Raw genomic sequence first — 19,533 nt, forward strand, 5'->3', positions numbered from 1 at the left:
GAACATTGTAGAATGGACTGTTAGTGCAGAGGGATATCCTGTAACTTTTTAGGGATGGGAAAGGAGCATTGTTCTATTAGCTGTTCCCTGGCCCCTCTGCTACAAAGCCTTTGGTCACCCTCACCTTCATCCAATTATTCCTTGTCAGATGATGACACAGGTGATACATCCTGCAACTGCAAACCTCTCTGAATTGCCATGTTGTGCAACATGTAGCACACTACAGTGATGCAACAGACTTTGTGTGGGAGCATTTTGTAGGAAGCCTCCGGATCGATCCTTTGCTTCAGTAGCTTTGTAATGTGCTCAGCAATGTTCCTGGCAGTGTTGTGACTGTGATTGTCCCTATGCTGTTCAAGCATAGTAGGGATGCAGACGAGGTATCACCAGCCATGAGTGCAAAGGGAAAGCTGCCTTTTGATGCAATATCCTCAGTTATTTGAAGGAATATGACACTTGGCATATAGGCCCTATGGGCTGGGTAAACCTTCTTTGAGCAGGTCCACCTGCAACTCATCTGAGTGCTGAGGCTATTGCTGCTGTTCCTCCAACTGTTCTTCCATCCAAAGCAATGAAGCAAAGCTGAGAACCATGATAAGCTGTGAAAGCTGAATGTAGGTTAGTAAGGTAAAAAAAATCAAGCAGTTATCCAAGCACAAAAAATCCTTTGAAATCCATTAAGAACAATAGCACACAGGGATCCTGAAGAGCTGAGTGTCTCCAGTGAGTTAGTCACTGGTCAAACAAATCCCACGGGTTTTACACAGTAATTTGGCCATTGGGTGGGTATCCTGATCCACTCAGTTAAAATTGTAATGAGTCCTAATTTGCATGCATTCATGAGGTGCCCTAGATGCAATGAGAAGTTGAAATGACATCCAGCAAGAATAGAATGCTAAGTCAAAGTGCCAGATTTTAAAGCCCCCTACCCTGTTTTTGCTGGGTAGGTTAATATTGGTCCCTTAGTTTTACAACTTTAATGTTGTACTGTGTATTTTGTATTGGATTAAAAGTAAAAAATGCCGAGGGAAGAAGTATAGCATCTGGGTATTAAAGTGGTGCTGGGAAGGATGACAGAAAAACATATTTTATTTCTTTTTTTAATTTTATGTTGGCCAATATCTTCAGTAAATTTTTGCATTGGTCCACATTTTTGCAATTTGCCAAGAGTTTTGTTCTTAGCAACCATTTGTTATTTTACTAATTCTTCAGACATTTCACAAACTACTTATTTCTTGCTGAAAACTTTCAGAATCATTTGTAGCATATCTGTTATTTTTGGGTTTCTAACATGAATCTCTTGGCTCAGAGGTTCACTGTAATACACCCTATTTTTTGTAGAGTGCTATTACGACTGATCATATGGTTCTGTTATGACTCACAATAGTGGTCTAATTTTTAAATGAATCTCTGAAGTGTTGTTTGTATTAGTTTCTCAATATTTTCCTCTGGCGCTGCACTCCACTGACTAAAGCTGTTTTGCAGTATTGTTAACAGTTTTGTTATTGCTGAATACGTTTTTCTAAAATTTATTTGGTACAAGAGCAGTACATTCCCAACTCCTTTCTAACCTTTTATTTTAAGAATCCATCTAAATCACCCACTTGAAATATATCATTATGCCTTATTATATGAATTGTATACAAAATTATACTCAGCAAAATCTGTAAGAAGAAGAAACCGTTTGACCCAACCAAAAAATCATTTAGCTTTCGCTTGAAATGGTACACAGACTGTTCAATATTCAAACCTGATCTCTCATTAAAGAGGTGGATTGCTTCATTCACAAAACACTGCATTGAAATTCTGAAAATCATGGGGCCGGATATTTTTGTGAAGACGCCGGTCCCGCCATTGGGACCGGTAATGGGTACGCAGCATATCAGGAGCAGGTGCGGCCAGCCGCACACAATCCAGCGGCGGCTGGCCAATTAAGGGCTATGAGGTGCGAGACCTGACCAGTCGTGTGGTCGGAGTTGGGTCTGGAGGAGGAGAGTCTGGCATCAGCTGACACCTCGGCAGGTGCGGGCGTTTTTTTAAAAGGCTGCCAGCCCTGCAGTTAATGTTGCAGCCTGCAGGCCTGGGAGAGGAGGAGGTCATAGAAAATATGGAGAGATGGCGGCGAGTAGACCCCAGGCGACTCCAGGCTTCCCTGATGCCACCCTCCAGGTGATCCTACAGGCTGCCAGGTAGAGGAGGCACATTCTATTCCTGAGGGACGGGGAGGAGGAAACCTGGCAGCCTAAGCAAACAGGCCTGGCTGCAGATTGCTGAGGAGGGCAGCAGCCCTGGGGTAATGCCATAAACATGGATCCAGTGCCAGAAGTGGCTCAATGACCTCTTCCATGCAGTGAAAGTGAGTACCTCTTAATACCTTCACCTCTTGGGCCTTGTATCTGGCGAAGCAGGAGAGTGCGTTGGGTGGAGAGGGAGGGCCTACCCAGACAGGGCCAATAGGTCAGGGGATGCATGCAAACTGACAGCACCATGGCGAAGTAGCCCTGAAAGGAAGCCGCTTGTCATTGAAGACCCTGGCAAGATCCCTGAAAAGAGGACGCATGCAGGAGGCATCTGTGTGCCCCCGATAGTGGCAGCGGGACTACCACCAGCCTATGTCTTGGAACTGTTGTCACTGGGGGACCCAGCTTCTATTCCTCTGTCTGCAGGAGAAGATTACACACAATCGAAGACAGTGGGCCAAGACTGGGGGTGGGCTGTCCATTATCTATGTCTTGATCTCGATGAAGGAGGAGGCCATGGAGCAGGCTGGATCTCAGGACGGTCAGAGTGTCACAGATGGAGAGGCAGGGGAGCCTTCCCAAGACGGTGAGTGAGGCCGCCATGGACACGAGCGCATCTGCAGCAAAGCTCATCACGCATCCGGTGCCTGCAGGGTCTTACAACATAGGAGGCCCTTGACCCTTATGTGTCTCTATTCTGTGATGCAGGTCACATCATGCCTACTCAAGGAGCCTCGGAGACTGTGGGAGAGGCTGCCACCTCTGAGGGGGAGGACGGCACATCAGAGGGTCCATCGCCACCTCATACTCCTGCACCCTCCACCAGCGCAGATACTCGCACATCAGAGGGTTTGCATCACGTTTAGATCTGGACACACAAACTGGTGAGCAAAGCACTGATGCACCTGAGCAACTGACAGAGGCTGTGACAGCCCAGGCCTCTGACAGTCAGAGGACTGTGGGAGGCCAAAACCAAGCTGAGCCCTGGCTCATGGCATGCATCTGGTGTCAGCAGCATCACAGAAAATGCTACAGCTGCAACAAGGGGTCCGGCAACATCTGGAAGAGATGCCAGAGGCAATGCATGCCCAAACGCGGACGATGGAGGAGTCCATCCAGGCCTTGAGCTCGGCATTGTCTCTCACTGGTACACAAGTGGCGTTCTTCATTGAGAGATTGGCGGCTCTGATGGAGAGCCTTATCCAACAGAGAATTCAATGTCTGCAAAACATTTTGTTACGACCTGCGTACTTTCATCTTGACCATGGGTGCAAGGCACCAGTGGCAAATTGAGAGGGTGATAGGGGACCTGAAGTCACCACTAGATCCTCTGCATTCTCAGGTCAGCAGGGAGGCAGAAGTCTGACTTGATAGGGAAGAGGATCGGCTGCCTCCAGCAGCTGCGGGCACCTGTCAGGGTGCCCCTGGTGCAGGCAGCTACTCCACTGCCTCTCTGCCAGTGATGCTAGATGCTCTGTCATCCCTGCCAACAGGGGATGGTATTGCTTCTGTGCAGGTGGCCTTGAGCATGCCGGGGCCCTCAAGGCCTAAGGCAGCCAGAAGATGACCGCCAAGGTTATCCCTAGTCAAGAGAGTGCAAAGTCAGCACCTGTCTCCACTTCAGCTGACAGTGTAGGCAGGGCACCTTGTAGGAGTTCATGCAAGAGAATAAAGAAGAACATATACATCGACATGGTTATCACAGGTGATTGTGTCCTTTTACATGCAAAGGATGGGGTCTGCTGTATAGTTGAATAAATCTTTTCAATAAAGTATAGATAACCTCCCTCTCTTCTGTCAGACCTTTGGCTCTTCGTTGCAACTCTGCCTCTGTGAAGAGACTGGAGGCGAGACATCATGTTGCGAGGGGTGAACTGAGGAGACTGGCCGGCTCAGCGCTGCTCGAATGATCAATGAGCAAGTGCCTCCTGAAGGAAGGCAATAGCAGGACTGCATAAAGGTGAGTCTTTACTGGTCAAGCTACTACTGGCAGTAAGGATCAAAGGAAACGTAAATGCGTAAGGATATCATGAGCTTCCCGTGCACCTATCTCATGGCCACTCTCCTGTTGTCCCTGGGGTTCTTCATCTGGCGTTGCTTGCCCATCTTCCCCCTCTGCATCCTCATCGTCCGAGGAGGCAGTACACTTCTCGCTATCCTCATTGTTCATCGGCTCTCCCCTCTGCAGCAACAGGTTGTGTGGTGCACAGCAGACATGACAATACGTAAGACCCTCACCAGGCCATTCTGAAGGGCTTCACCGGATCCATCCCTGAAGATGCACAGGAGGCTAGAAAAGCACTGGCGCTTGGGACGGCCTAAAAATATAAGCATTGTGGCAACTTCCCGGGAACCATGCACAGACCTGCAGGATCTGTTTATAGTGGTCACAGACCAGTTGTACATTGAGGAAATGGAAGCCCTTCCTGTTGATGAATGCCGCTGACTGGTGTTTTGGCCCATGCATGCAAGCGATGACATTCTGCACCTAGGGAAAGCCAGTGATGGCCCTGAATCCTATAACCCTCTCAGCCTGAGAATTGGGATTTGTGTGAAAGTGCGCAGAGTTGCCAGCCCTCCTGAAAAGGGCATTGGTGACTTCCTTGATGCACTGATGGGCAGCTGAGTGTGAGGTCCCACGTGTGTCCCCAGTGGATCCCTAGAATGATCAAGAGGTGTAGAAGTTCAGTGTCATGGTGACCTTACGCGCCACTGGCGCTGAATTTCCACCAAGTCTCCTGAGGCACAGCTTGTGCGACATCTTAGTGCATAGGTCAGTGACGGCCTCCCTGGAGAGGCAGCGTCTTCGTTGGCACTGCCTCTTGGAAATTTGCATGTAGTTGAGTTTCGACCTGTAGATCCTTTGTGGAGGGTACCACCTTCTGCGTGGGGAAGTCACCTCTCTTTCTCCTCTGCACTCTTCATCACTGTCTGAAGGCGGTTGCTGACCCTTCTGTGGCCTCGCATATGATTGCAGTGCTGCTGCAGATGCCTGGCCCTTCTTCCCGCTGTGCTGCACCTCCTCTTCAACGGGGTCCCTGAAGCCCGGATGAATGAGTCCCATGATACTTGGCCTCTCCCTAAATGCTAGTCCTTCACTGCTAGCGCCTACCCGCCCCCCCTTCCCCCAACTTCTGGGCTCTCACCAGGTGGCACTTGCCCGTTGCCCCCATGCAGTGGCCCCCTACACTTCTGAGACCCTTGCCCTCACTCCTTACACCATCAGTAACTTTACATTTCTTTTATACAGTCACTTGTTAGTGAGTCAAGTAATAAAATAAAAAAAAAATACTGCCATCAATCATAAGTGACAGAGCACATTTTGTGGCTGTTATCAAAACCTATATCCCATATTGCCCAACCTTCAGAACAAGGCAGGTGCAAGATGATCAGTGATCTGAAACGGAACCATGAAAAAAATGTAACTTATAAAAAAAAAACTTTCCTCATTCCATCTATCTTTTTTTAGCTGGACAATTAGAGTTTTTATGAGGATATTGAATTTTGTGATTACAGTTGCATCTTGGAAAGCACTGTGTAAATTCATAAATTCCGTTGTTGATTTGAGATAATGCCCATGTTTATTTGAAGTAAGCTGTCAATTAATGTAGGCCTTTCACCAGACACTTCAACTCTGGGTGTTGTGATTATTCTCACTTATAAAACTGCTTTTGTGTAATAATATTCAACAACTTTCATTATTAAATTTTATTGCAGCATGAAACCTTACTGTACTGCTTCATGAGTGTCACTTAACTAGACTTAGCAAATATAGCAATGATAGCAGATTATTTTATTGAACATCAGGTAAGAGAAGCCGAAAATAATGTTGGCAACATCTGTGGAGTGAGAAACAGAGTTGACATTTCAAGTCTGTGGCCTTTCATGACCTTTCTCTCTCCACAGATGCTGCCTGCCCTGTTGTGTACTTCCAGCACTTTCTGTTTTTCTTTCAGATTTCCAGCATTTCTAGTATTTTGCTTTTATTATACTAAAATAATGTTGACTGCTTTTCATTAAAGTCATCACATGGTGTAATCTCATGTAATCCACAGGGATCAGTGCTGAGGCCTCAACTTTTTACAGTTTATATAAATGAATTGGATGAAGGGACCGAAGGTATGGTTGCTATATTTGCTGATGACACAAAGATACATAGGAGAGGAAGTTGTGAAGAGGTCATAAGGAGGATACAAATGGATAAGACAGGTTAAGTGAGTAGGCAAAGATCTGGCGAATGGAGTATAATGTGGGAAAATGTGAATTTGTTCATTTTGGCAGGAAAAATAAAAAAAGAAGCATATTATCTAAATGGTGAGTGATTGGAGAGCTCTGAAATGCAGAGGCATCTGGGTGTCCTAGTGCATGAATCGCAAAAGGTTAGAATGCAGGTACAGCAAGTAATTAGGAAAGCTAATAGAATATTATTGTTTATTGTGAGGGGAATTGAACTCAAAAGTAGGGAGGTTATAAATGCTTTGGAAGCAATTCAGAGAAGGTTCACTAGATTAATACCTGGAATCGGCAGGTTGACTAATGAGGAAAGGTTGGACAGGCTAGGCCTTTGTCCGCTGGAGTTTAGAAGAGTAAGAAGTGACTTGATTGAAACATGACAGGGTGCATGTGGAAAGGATATTTCCTCTTGTGGGAGAATCTAGAACTAGGGGTCATGGTTTAAAAATAAGGGGTTGCCGAGAGATGAGGAGAAATTTCTTTCTGTCGGGGTTGTGAGTCTTTGGAACTCTTCCTCAAAAGGTGGTGGAAGCAGAGCCTTTGAATATTTTTAAGGCAGAGGTAGATAAATTCTTGATAAGCAAGAGGGTGAAAGGTTATCAGATGTAGGTAGGAATGTGGAGTTGAGATTACAATCAGATCAGCCATGATCTTGTTGAATGGCAGAGCAGACTTGAGGGGCTGAGTGGTCTACTCCTGCTCCTAATTCATATGTTCGTATGTAATTACTGGTCGATTTTTATAAGGGGAGACTGCTATTTTTCTGGACCTATATTTTTATTTAATTGTAAACATTATGGGGTGAAATTCATTCGCGTAGCACTGCTTCAAATCAGTGCTACATAGACTATGTAGTTTTGTCGGGGGCAGACAGCACCTTGAGTCACTTACTTGTTCAGTCCACATGGGTTTCCTCAATGATAATGAAGAAACCTGCATAGCCCGCACAGGTGGCGGCCTTCAGCTCTGTATCCCCCAGGGGAATCAATGTAGTTTATGTAGCACCACAAATGTTTCCCCCTATATAACTTTATTAAGTTATTTCTCCTCAGTTCATATAAAATATCTTTGAAAAGACTAAATTAATATTTGTTTTCTGTTGATTGAAACTGTTGAAATTTCAGTATTCAGTAAACTATTTGATTGCACTGTCTTGTCATAATTCACTGCCTCTGTGTTGTCAGACTGCTTGTCCAATATCCAGTCCTGGATAAGCCCCAGTTTCCTCCAATCAAACAGTGGGATGATCGAAACCATTGTCTTTGGACCCTGCAACAGAATCCGTTCTCTAGTCACTGATTTCATCCCCCACCCTGGCCGCTGTCTCGGGCTCAACCTGACTGTTCGCAACCTCGCAACAATTAGACCCTGAGCTGAACTTCCAACCCTATATCCTCTCCATGATGAAGACTGTCTACTTCAATCTAGAAACATTGCCCATCTCCATCCGCCTTAATTTAACTGCTGCGGAAACACTCATCCATGCTTTTGTTACCTCCAGAATTGATTATTCAAATGATCTTCTGGCCAGCCTCCCATCTTCCGCCGTCCATAAACTTGAGTGCATCCAAAACTCTGCCGCCTATCTCCTAACCTGCACCAAGTCCTGTTCACTCATCATCCTTGTGTTTGCTGGCCTACACTGCTTCACTGTCCATCAGTGCCTCTGTAAGGTACTATAACAAGAAATAATTTACTTTTTAAAATCATATAATAACTTTGTATAAGGCTTGTTTACAGTTGTGCAAAATTAGTTGCTTGGATGACCAGTGACTGCTTGATGTACTATATAATGAGAGGAGAGACTATCAGCAAGTACTGTGTCTTTACACCTTTGTGAAGTTACACAGTTTACATTTTAAAACCGCTGAAATATTTGAAGTATAAATAATTGCCAATAGCTTCCATAATTAAACTGTTTTTGAATATACTGCTTTTCAGATTTTGCATGATTTGTTATGCACATATTCATCCTTCTGGATTAAACTCAAAGCACAATACATAAAAAAGTAATATTTTTACGACAAAGTTATTCATTTATTCAACAAATCTCATTCTTTTGCAAGGATAATATTTTCTTCAAGTGAGTTTTCTATGTTTCAGTATATATGAATTTGAATTTCAAGTGCAAGGCGACTTATAGTTTGTGAAGAATTTAGAAAAAAAAGTTTGAACGTTCATGGTGTAGTTATAAGTCCCACAGTACAACATCTGCCTTGCAGCTGCAAGTCATTAAGCTGAGCTAGAACTTCCTCTTCAAAATTCCAGGCTTTTTCCAAGACCAGTAAGTTGTTTCAGTTCTGTTTTCAGTATATTTCTAAGTCTACATGAGGTGCTCAATCTTCTCACTTCAGGTGCCACCAGTAAACAATTGGAAAGGGATTAGATTTGGGATTAACAGACAGATTTGCATGCTTGCTCAGTGCGGATTTAAAATTAGGTCCATGCTTGGCTTCACATTGCTGTAAGTAGACGGCAGTCAAATCTCCTTTGTGTCGTGTGCTATGGAAATGAAAGAACCAAATGATTTTAAGATTCGTTGATAGCGATGATAAGAGGAACAGACAGAATGCCAAAGCAATATAGAAACAATTTTGTCAATAAAGCAGTTTTAATTGATGAACTATTGTACGTTCTAGTGCCGTCGTTGTATTCTGCTGGAGGAATGTGATGCAGCTAAATTGTTCATAAGGTTTACATTAGTAAACTGAGGAATGATTCTTTTGAATCAGAAGTGCGTCTTGATCATCGTTGATAACGGTGCATTTTTATGAAGAACGCTTATTTCTGGTGACACTATGAAATTTAGAAATATACATGCCATATAAAGAGGTTCTAATATTGTCTGTAATTTAATACTTTTAGTAATATAGTATAATTTATAGCAATCTAAAAATGGTTTAAAGTTTTCAAATCCAGTGCAATGGGGTAGAATAATAAATACAGGAGGCTGTAAAACTAGAATTGGGATAGTTAGGGGATGGGGAGGAAATAAATTCAATAAGTCTTCACTTATTCAGATAATTATATATTAACCTGTGGATTTCAAGTTACTTTTTTATTATATGTAAAACAGTAGCAAAAGCCCTTAAGACTTAACGGCTGTTATCAGTTATTATGCATAGCAATTCAACTCAGAACATATAAGGGCAGTAAAAAAGCTGTTACTGAATGGTAGATTTTAGTATCTGGTATTTCCTTCAAGAGTCAGGGGAGTTTGTTTTTGAATGTTATATAAAATTTTTGTTTGTATATAGGCTGACAATTTGATATCATTGTACTTTGTTAGAAAGGAATTACGTCTTAAAAATCAGTTCAGTGTACAGTACACAGTGTTATATCAAGTCACCCCAGTGTGATCAGATAATTGGGGCAGGTCTTCCTCTGTCCCATTCCAGAGCACAAAATCCGACTGACACTTCATTGCCAGTGCTGGGCAAGCACTGCATTGTTGGAAATGCTGTCATAGGGGTTTTGATAGAGTAAACGCAGAGAAACTGTTGCCATTGGAAAGACAGTCAGTAGCCAGGGGACACAAAATTAAGGAAATTGGCAGAAGAACCAGAGGGGACATGAGGAGAATTTTCTTTACAGCGAGTTGTTATGATCTGCAATGCTCTCCCTGAATAGGTGATGGAAGCAGATTCAGTCAAAAGGGAATTGGATAAATATTTGATGGGTAAAGGTTCATAGAGATGTACGATATTATGATATTAAACAAAAGTAATTGATATAGGTTTAGCTATTTCTCAAACTTGGCTTGTGTTCATGACAAAAGTGACTTTCATATGTAAACTGAGTCTCCTGTCATTTGAAACCTATGCATTTATGTTTTGCTTTGTATGTGTTAATGTACCCAATTTTAACAGTTAACTTTTAAATGCACATAGCGGGCTGAATTTTTCCCTCCCGCCCCGCGTCTTGATGTCGGACGCAGAAATGGGAGGCGTTCACACATGGGCGCGGAGGGCTGGGGAGCGTGGGGGTGGTGAATCAAATTATGTCGGCACCAAAAAATTAACTGCCAGCATGTGCAAGAGCTGGTGTCCCCAGCGTCGGGTCGCCCTGCTGGAAGTGCTAGTTCCATCTTTAAAGAACTGCCAGCTCTTCCTGAAAAGATGAAACAACAACTGGAGTGGCAAGCAAGAGGTTCCAGTCACAGCCACAGCACCACGGATAGCCAAGCAGTGTCAGTGTCCCAGCGTGGTCCCAAAGTTTAGTGATGCTTTCCTGCAGGTTCTCCTCCAGGTCTCTCCCAGGATGGGAGGAGACCAGCCTCCCAAACCAAGCAAGCCTGGCTGGAGATTGCAGAGGAGGTCAGCAGCCATGAGGTCAACCCCTCCCCTGCACCTGGATTCAGTGTCAGAAGAGGATGAACGACCTCCTGCACTCTGCGAAGGTGAGTACAGATCTCAGCCTGAACCTTTCAGCCTGACACGTGTTAAGGAGTTCAAGTGAGTTTGCCAGCAAGGGTTTGCCCACTCAGGCACTGTAAATGCCCAGGCAGCAGCATTGGCTGTCAGAGGCTTGGCAGTCTTGTTATGAAGGGCCCCAGTCAGACACAGCTGAGAACTGCTGTGGCTGCTGAGTGGCTGCATGCAGGAGGCATGCTGGTGCCTCCATCATAGGCACACTGCCATCTGCTTCGACATTATGCTTGTCTATACTGGGTGTCTAACTATGCTGTTCTCTGTGCTTTCAGGAGAAAACCACGCAAACCTCCAAGGAAAGGGCAAAGACTGTGTCCCCTTTCTGCAGATCCTAAGCCAATGGAGGAGGGGGCCCTGGAGAATGGAAGGCGACAGTGGGCCTGTTCCAATGCCAGTGGAAGATGGGAATCTTGAGTCAGGAGAGTGAGTGGCCAAGGACTGGCAGGAGATCATCTCTGAATTAGGAGTGGAATGGTGCTCCTCTGTCCCTGAATGGTGGCACCGAGCACCACAGCAGGGGCTGTTTCAAGGGTGCATTGGCATTCCTGTAACCCATTAATTATTCTTCTTTCGCATGCAGATCAAAGTCAAGAGCAGTCGCCAGCCATGACTTGGGGGTCAGCCATCCAGCTCTGGGGAGGGGGAGGGGAAGGGGACCTCAGTGGGTGCACCGTCACACTATTCCCCAGCACCTTCCACCAGCGCAGATGCTCTCTCCTCGGTAGGTATGTGCACGCATTTAAATGTGGAGTCACAACGTGTTGAACACAGCACACAAGCGCCAGAGTTGCTGACTGAGGCTGTGACAACCCAGGACACCAACACCTGGAAGACTGCGGGAAACTGGGGCAGTGCTGAGCCTCAGGTCAGTGACATGCCTCTGGAGTCATTCGTAAGGTGCCAGTTTCTGGATCTGCAGCGTGAGGTCAGGCTATGCACACCTAGCACAGACAGTGGAGGAGTCCATCCAGGCCATGAGTGGAACCTAGACTCTGGCATGTGTGAGCTTGGCTTCCTCCATTCAGAGCTTGGCGACTCTGAGGGAGAGTCAAATGCAGCAGGTCACTCGGTGGATGCAGGAGATGTTCTTGGACTCCATGGAGCAATGGATGGGCAAGAGTGGGGAGAAACACCTGGGTTCGCTGCCAGGTCCTCGAGCCCCTCAGGTGAGCAGGGTTGTCCAAGTGTGCCTTCAAAGGGAAGAGGATTGGCAGGCTGATGCATCGGGGGCTCCCCTCAAGATGCTCCTGGAGTGACTGTTGCCTGCTCAGCCCCTTTGCCAGTGACACCTGAGCCTCAAGTGGCACTGATCATGGAGGAGATCCCTCTAACAATTTTGGAGGCCCTCAGATAGCCGGGACCCTCCTGGCCTCAGACATCCAGAGGACGGCCGCCAAGATCATCGAAGTCAAAGAGGCAGTAGCATCAACAGCCTGCCTCCACCTCAGCTGACAGTGCAGGGGGAGCATCTGGTAGGAGCAACCATAGAAGATTTAAGTAGAGCACTCGGAGTTCAGGGATGATTATTTTGTATTGTAAAGAGGATGTTCAGTTCGGAATGGCCCCAAATAAAAATGGAATGTGGCAAGGCAAATGTGAGGCATCCACTTATTGTGAGTTCTCTGGCCTTCAAGGGTACCTGGCTCCCTCAAAGGAAATGCTGGAAGGGACTATAGCGCATGAGGTTGATGCCATCCCCATGCTGCTGTGTCATGTCTTGCTGGATGCAGGCACACTTTGAGTACAATGAAGCAGTAGGCATCAGGACTGCAGAAACTTGGCCCTTCATTGGATTGCTTAGGTTATACAAACAGTTTCAACTGAAATGTCTGTATAAGCACCTCCCTTGCCTCCCTTGCACATCTTGCCTCCCTTTATTTGGTGCCTGCTTATCATCTTCCTCCAGGTTCTCTTCATCAGAGGAGGCACTGCGCTCATGGTCCTCCTCGCTGGCCAAAGCCTCCCTCCTCTGAAGCGCCAGGTTGTGTAGAGCACAGCACACTGTAATAATAGAGACCCTGTCAGAGGTGTACTGAAGGACTCCACCAGATTTGTCCAGACGCCTGAACTGCATCTTGTGAAGCCATATGGCCTGCTCAATGATCGCCCTAATTGACTCGTGGCATATGTTGTACTTCTTCTCTGCTTCAGTGCTTGGCCTCCTCACAGACGTCATTAACCACATCTTCAGTGAGTAGCCCTTGTCATCGATTAGCCATCCTTGAAGGGTGTGGGAAGTTTGAAGAGGTCTGGCACCTGGGACTGGTGAAAAATGAAGGCGTCCTGGCTGCTTCCCGGGAACCCCACACACACTTGAAGGATCCTTTTGCAGTGGTTGCAGACCAGTTGGATATTGATGGGATGGAAGCCCTTCCTGTTTATGAAGGCTGCTGGCTGCTCTGTGGGTGCTTTGATGACCACATGTGTGCAGTTGATGACCACCCACCAATTGGGGAAATCCAGAGTAGGCCCCAAATCCTACAGCCTTTTCAGCCTGAAAGTTACTGCTGAATCTGCTTCTATCACCTATTCAGCTGATGTATTACAGACCATAACAACTCGTTGCAAAAAATTTTTCCTTATCTCCTCTACAGTTCTTTTGCCAATTACTTTAATTCTGTGTCCCCTGGTTACGGGCCATCTTGCCAGTGGAATCTGTTATCTTCCCTTAATCTTCTCTGCTCTAAGGAAAACAATCCCAGATTCTCCAGTAACTGAAGCCCCTCATCCCTGGTCCAATTCTAGTAAATCTCCTCTGCACCTTCGCCAAATCCTTGACATCCTGTCCAACGTGTGTTGTCCGAATTGGACACAATATGCCAGTTGAGGCAAAATTGGTTATTTAAAAAGGTTTAGCATATCTTTCTTGCTTTTGTACTCTTTGTCGCTATTGATAAAGCCAAGGATCCACTTTTTTAACAACCGTCTCAACTTATCCTGCCACTTTAAAAGATTTGTGCAAGTACACCCCAGGTCTCTCCATTCCTGCATCTCATTTAAAATTGTACAATTTAGTTTCTATTGCCTTTCCTGATTCTTCCTTCCAAAATGCATCACTTCACACTTGTCGGCATGTGTCTACCCATTTCACCAGTCTATGTCCTCCTGAAGCTACTGATTCTCCTTACTGTTAAATTTCTGAGTTTTGTATCATCTGCAAACTTTGAAAATATGCCCAATGAAACTAGCCTACTATGATTTGAAAAGTAGAAAATGACTATTTAATGAAGCTCAGAAATTTTAGTCAAATTTGCATTTTCAATAAAGATCACACAGGACTGGCACTTATAAATTGGGAAATATGCCCAAATTCAGGTCATTAATATATAGCAAAAAGAACAGAGATCCTAAGTGGCTTGTGTTGCTTTTTTACTGAAGTTGTGGCAGGAGACTCAAAGAATCCCTGCAGAAATTCTATCCCACGGTGTCTACAAATAGGCTTGTAATTAGTACTGCAGCTCTGAAATATTTCTCAACTTATAAGTGCCAGTCCTGTGTGATCTTTATTGAAAATGCAAATTTGACTAAAATTTCTAAGCTTCATTAAATAGTCATTTTCTGTTTTTCAAATCATAGTAGGCTAGTTTCATTAGGAAAGAAAACTCAACTGTTCAGTTATAAAATATTAATTTGTTTATAAAATATATCATACTAGATGATAAATACTAAAAAATGTACACAACAGTTTGTACTATAATATTGTTGCGATTTGACTCTCACTCAATGTTATTCTTGGCTTCTGTACTTGCTTCCTGTGTCTTCTGATGTATTTTCAATTGTGCCGATACCTAGATGATAATATCATAGCATGCCAAGGATATTGAATGGAGAACCCATTTAGTTCATTTTGGTCCCATGCTTGCATGGGATCCTGCTTGTATCAAAAAATGGCAATGTAATACGATACTGGATCTTGTTTTGAGTTTGCCAAACTAATCTATTAAACAGGAATGGGACAGACAAAATTAGCAGAAAGGTAACCTATTTTTACAGCAATTATATATATTAGCTCTTCATATAGGAGAAAATAGTAAATGGTTTGCACATTTAGTGCTAATTTACATTTTAGAGTCATACAGTCATAGAGTCGTATGGCATAGAAACAGGCCCTTCGGCCCACCGCGTCCATGCCGACCATAATGAATTCTTCTTCTTTGGCCTCCTTATCTCGAGAGACAATGGGTAAGCGCCTGGAGGTGGTCAGTGGTGTGTGGAGCAGTGCCTGGAGTGGCTATAAAGGCCAATTCTAGAGTGACAGGCTCTTCCACAGGTGCTGCAGAAAAATTTGTTTGTCGGGGGTGTTACACAGTTGGCTCTCCCCTTGCGCCTCTGTCTTTTTTCCTGCCAACTGCTAAGTCTCTTCGACTTGCCACACTTTAGCCCCGCCTTTATGGCTGCCCGCCAGCTCTGGCGAACGCTGGCAACTGACTCCCACGACTTGTGATCAATGTCACAGGACTTCATGTCGTGTTTGCAGACGTCTTTAAAGCGGAGACATGGACGGCCGGTGGGTCTGATACCAGTGGCGAGCTCACTGTACAATGTGTCTTTGGGGATCCTGCCATCTTCCATGCGGCTCACATGGCCAAGCCATCTCAAGCGCCACTGACTCAGTAGTGTGTATAAGCCGGGGATGTTGGCCGCCTCGAGGACTTCTGTGTTGGAGATACGGTCCTGCCACCTGATGCCAAGTATTCTCCGGAGGCAGCGAAGATGGAATGAATTGAGACGTCGCTCTTGGCTGACATACGTTGTCCAGGCCTCGCTGCCATAGAGCAAGGTACTGAGGACACAGGCTTGATATACTCGGACTTTTGTGTTCCGTGTCAGTGCGCCATTTTCCCACACTCTCTTGGCCAGTCTGGAAGCCTTTCCCATGAGCTTGTTGATTTCTGCATCTAGAGACAGGTTACTGGTGATAGTTGAGCCTAGGTAGGTGAACTCTTGAACCACTTCCAGAGCATGGTCGCCAATATTGATGGATGGAGCATTTCTGACGTCCTGCCCCATGATGTTCGTTTTCTTGAGGCTGATGGTTTGGCCAAATTCATTGCAGGCAGCTGCAAACCTGTCGATGAGACTCTGCAGTCACTCTTCAGTGTAAGATGTTAAAGCAGCATCGTCAGCAAAGAGGAGTTCCCTGATGAGGACTTTCCGTACTTTGGACTTGGCTCTTGGACGGGCAAGGTTGAACAACCTGCCCCCTGATCTTGTGTGGAGGAAAATTCCTTCTTCAGAGGACTTGAACGCATGTGAAAGCAGCAGGGAGAAGAAAATCCCAAAAAGTGTGGGTGCGAGAACACAGCCCTGTTTCACGCCACTCAGGATAGGAAAGGGGTCTGATGAGGAGCCACCATGTTGAATTGTGCCTTTCATATTGTCATGGAATGAGGTGATGATACTTAGTAGCTTTGGTGGACATCCAATCTTTTCTAGTAGTCTGAAGAGACCACGTCTGCTGACGAGGTCAAAGGCTTTGGTGAGATCAATGAAAGCAATGTAGAGGGGCATCTGTTGTTCGCGGTATTTCTCCTGTATCTGGCGAAGGGAGAACAGCATGTCAACGGTCGATCTCTCTGCACGAAAGCCACACTGTGCCTCAGGGTAGATGCGCTCGGCCAGCTTCTGGAGCCTGTTTAGAGCGACTCGAGCAAAGACTTTCCCCACTATGCTGAGCAGGGATATTCCACGGTAGTTGTTGCAGTCACCGCGGTCACCTTTGTTTTTATAGAGGGTGATGATATTGGCATCGCGCATGTCCTGAGGTACTGCTCCCTCGTCCCAGCACAGGCATAGCAGTTCATGTAGTGCTGAGAGTATAGCAGGCTTGGCACTCTTGATTATTTCAGGGGTAATGCTGTCCTTCCCAGGGGCTTTTCCGCTGGCTAGAGAATCAATAGTATCACTGAGTTCCGATTTTGTTGGCTGTATGTCCAGCTCATCCATGACTGGTAGAGGCTGGGCTGCATTGAGGGCAGTCTCAGTGACAACATTCTCCCATTCTCCCTGGAGTACAGTTCTAGGTAGTGCTCAACCCAGCGGTCCATTTGTTTGCGTTGGTCAGTGATTATGTCCCCTGATTTAGATTTGAGGGGGGCGATCTTCTTGATGGTTGGCCCAAGAGCTCTCTTAATGCCATCATACATTCCTCTGATGTTTCCGGTGTCTGAGGCCAGCTGAATATGACTGCATAGGTGATGCCAGTAGTCGTTTGCGCAGCGCCTGGCTGTTCTTTGTGCAGTGCTTCTGGCTGCTTTAAGTGCTACGGATGTTAACTCGCTGGGGGCTTTCTTGTAGTTCAACAGTGCAATGCGCTTAGCGGCTATGACAGGTTCCAGCTCTTCATTATGAGATTGAAACCAGTCTGCATTTCTCTTCGCACTTTTGACGTAGGTGGTCAAAGCTGACTCATAGATGGCATCTCTGATGTGGGCCCACTTGGTCTCAGCATCCCCTGTGGGAGTGTTTTGAAGGGCTGTTACAACTATGAAAGATGTCTGGCTTATCTAATTTTTCTTCTGAGATTTCAGATCAGGTTTAGTAATTTGAAAAGGCAGACAAATAAATACCCCAAAAATAATATCTGGAGCCAAGAAGTTATTTAACTAAATTCAACAAAAGCCTACAAATCAGATAAAACAAACATCAGGTTTATGACACCTTGGGCTAGATGTTTAGGCCCCATCAAGTCATGGATCGGAGGTGGGCGGGAGCTAAAAATAGTCCCACCGGCTGGGATGCCAGAAGCGGGATGGAAGGCAGCAGCAGGTCTACTAGCCCGCAACCGGCAGGTAGCCAATTGGCTTATTAAGGGACACTCAAAGCAAAATAAAAGAGGCTGACTGAGATTTTCCAGTCAACCCCAGGTTCCTGCAGGTGGCAGGGGCCAGATTAGATGCCTGGAGGTGGCCTCCCAGCAGCAGACCAAGGGGCCAGCACCCCAGGCAGGCGTAGAGGCCCTCCCTGCCTGCCTGGATGCTGCAGCAGCCCTTTAGAGGGGTTCCCTCCTCCCCCTTCCCCCTCCCACACCCTGGCCCCCAAAGTAGTAGCTGGGCTGCAAAAAGCATTTTTTAATTTAAATTTTAAAACTTTGGAGAGAGGGCACCTTCATGTTGAAGCGCCCTCTCCCTTACTTGCCTTTTATTGCAACCTGCTGCTCCTTTCAAGCTGAGAGGCCTCTGATTGGCTCTCCAGCTTTGAGAGCCTACTTGCCATCCTTAATTGGAACATAGGAGCAGGAGTAGGCCATTCAGCCCATCGCGCTTGCTCCACCATTCAGTACAATCATGGCTGTTAATTGGCCGCCTGGGGAAAATCACAATGGGCTGGATTTTGTTCCCAGCCCAATGTTGGGCTCCGTGGTGGTGGCGGGGAGTGGGGCGGGGGGTGGTGGGTGTAGAAAATCAGAGCAGCAATGGCCGCCACAGAACCCAATGCCAGGATTGTTGGGCCCGATCTTCCCGGCGGCGGGGAAGCTCCATGGCGGCCCCTTCACCATTCTGAGACGGAACCCGACTTAGCATATTTAAATGACATATTTACATGAATTAAAATATAAATTGCAGCGATCTTCCCTTCAATTCCCGATCCTCAGCTTGACGAGTGGCACTCAAATACCTTCACTTTCCTGTCCAGGAAAAGCTGGCAGCACTGAGGTGTGTAAGGGGTGAACTCTGCACTCCGCTGGGTGAAGGGTGGGGGGAAGGGTTAAACTCTGGTGAACTCTGTGTTTATGGTGTTCTGTTTGCAGAGTTGGCAGCCTATTAAAAATGGTGCCAGCACCTGCTCCTTCAGCAGGTGACGCCGTGAATATGTAAAATGGCCACCCGCCGTGTATTCGCGTCGGGGCGGTGGCGCTGGTCCCATGGGGGACGGCCACCATGTTCCGCGGCTGCCACCGGTCTTGGTGGTGCGAATACAAATCCAGTCCAATGAGTGACTGTTTCCCACACGGGGCAGAATTTCGTAGAGCTGGTGAGGCTCCCGGCACCCGGCCGAAAAGGCGGTGGGAACCCCGCCTTGGTCATTTGAAGCCCCCGCCGGTGCTATTTAACGGTGCTCAGGAAATTAACCACCTGCTGCTGGGATCCCACCTCCCAAGAGCTGCCAGCCAATCAGAGGGAGCGGTGGCCACTGCTGCTACTGTAGGAGGCCTGGGAACAAGGCCTAGTGCTGGAGAGTAGGAGCCCAGGGAAGTGAGGCAAGGTCGCAGGGGCCAGTCGGCAGGCCCCGGTGATGGGGGGGGAAGGAGAGTGAGCGTTGTGTATGGGGGTGAGTGGGGGAACATGGGGTATTCAGGGAGATGCTTTGTTTTCCATCAGGGGGCCATCTGTGGGTCACAAATTGCTCACAGAAGTCCGCCACCCCCACCAAAAGACTGGAGGGAGGTCGCCTCGTTTTACTGGGTGCCTCCCCGCATTTTTTTTTATTCATTCAAGGGATGTGGGCGTCGCTGGCCAGGCCAGCATTTATTGCCCATTCCTAATTGCCCTCGAGAAGGTGGTGGTGAGCTGCCTTCTTGAACGCTGCAGTTCATGTGGGGTAGGTACACCCACAATACTGTTAGGAAGGGAGTTCCAGGATTTTGATCCAGCGACAGTGAAGGAATGGTGATATAGTTCCAAGTCAGG

General features: G+C 46.4%; 1 protein-coding gene across 9 annotated transcripts in view; it reads left to right on the forward strand.

Annotated features, from left to right (window-relative positions):
* gulp1b (GULP PTB domain containing engulfment adaptor 1b) overlaps window positions 1–19,533 on the forward strand; it is a 475,365-nt gene that overhangs the window by 209,872 nt on the left and 245,960 nt on the right. The window contains exon 1 of one of the 9 annotated variants that reach the window (XM_068035596.1): window positions 8,805–8,827. The exons of 7 other annotated variants lie outside the window; for them this stretch is intronic. The gene's annotated coding sequence lies outside the window, so the exon portion shown is untranslated. One more of the 9 variants, XM_068035594.1, reaches the window with a different exon arrangement.

The sequence above is a fragment of the Heterodontus francisci genome, chromosome 7 (assembly GCF_036365525.1).
Source record: "Heterodontus francisci isolate sHetFra1 chromosome 7, sHetFra1.hap1, whole genome shotgun sequence".
Taxonomy (NCBI): Eukaryota; Metazoa; Chordata; class Chondrichthyes; order Heterodontiformes; family Heterodontidae; genus Heterodontus; species Heterodontus francisci.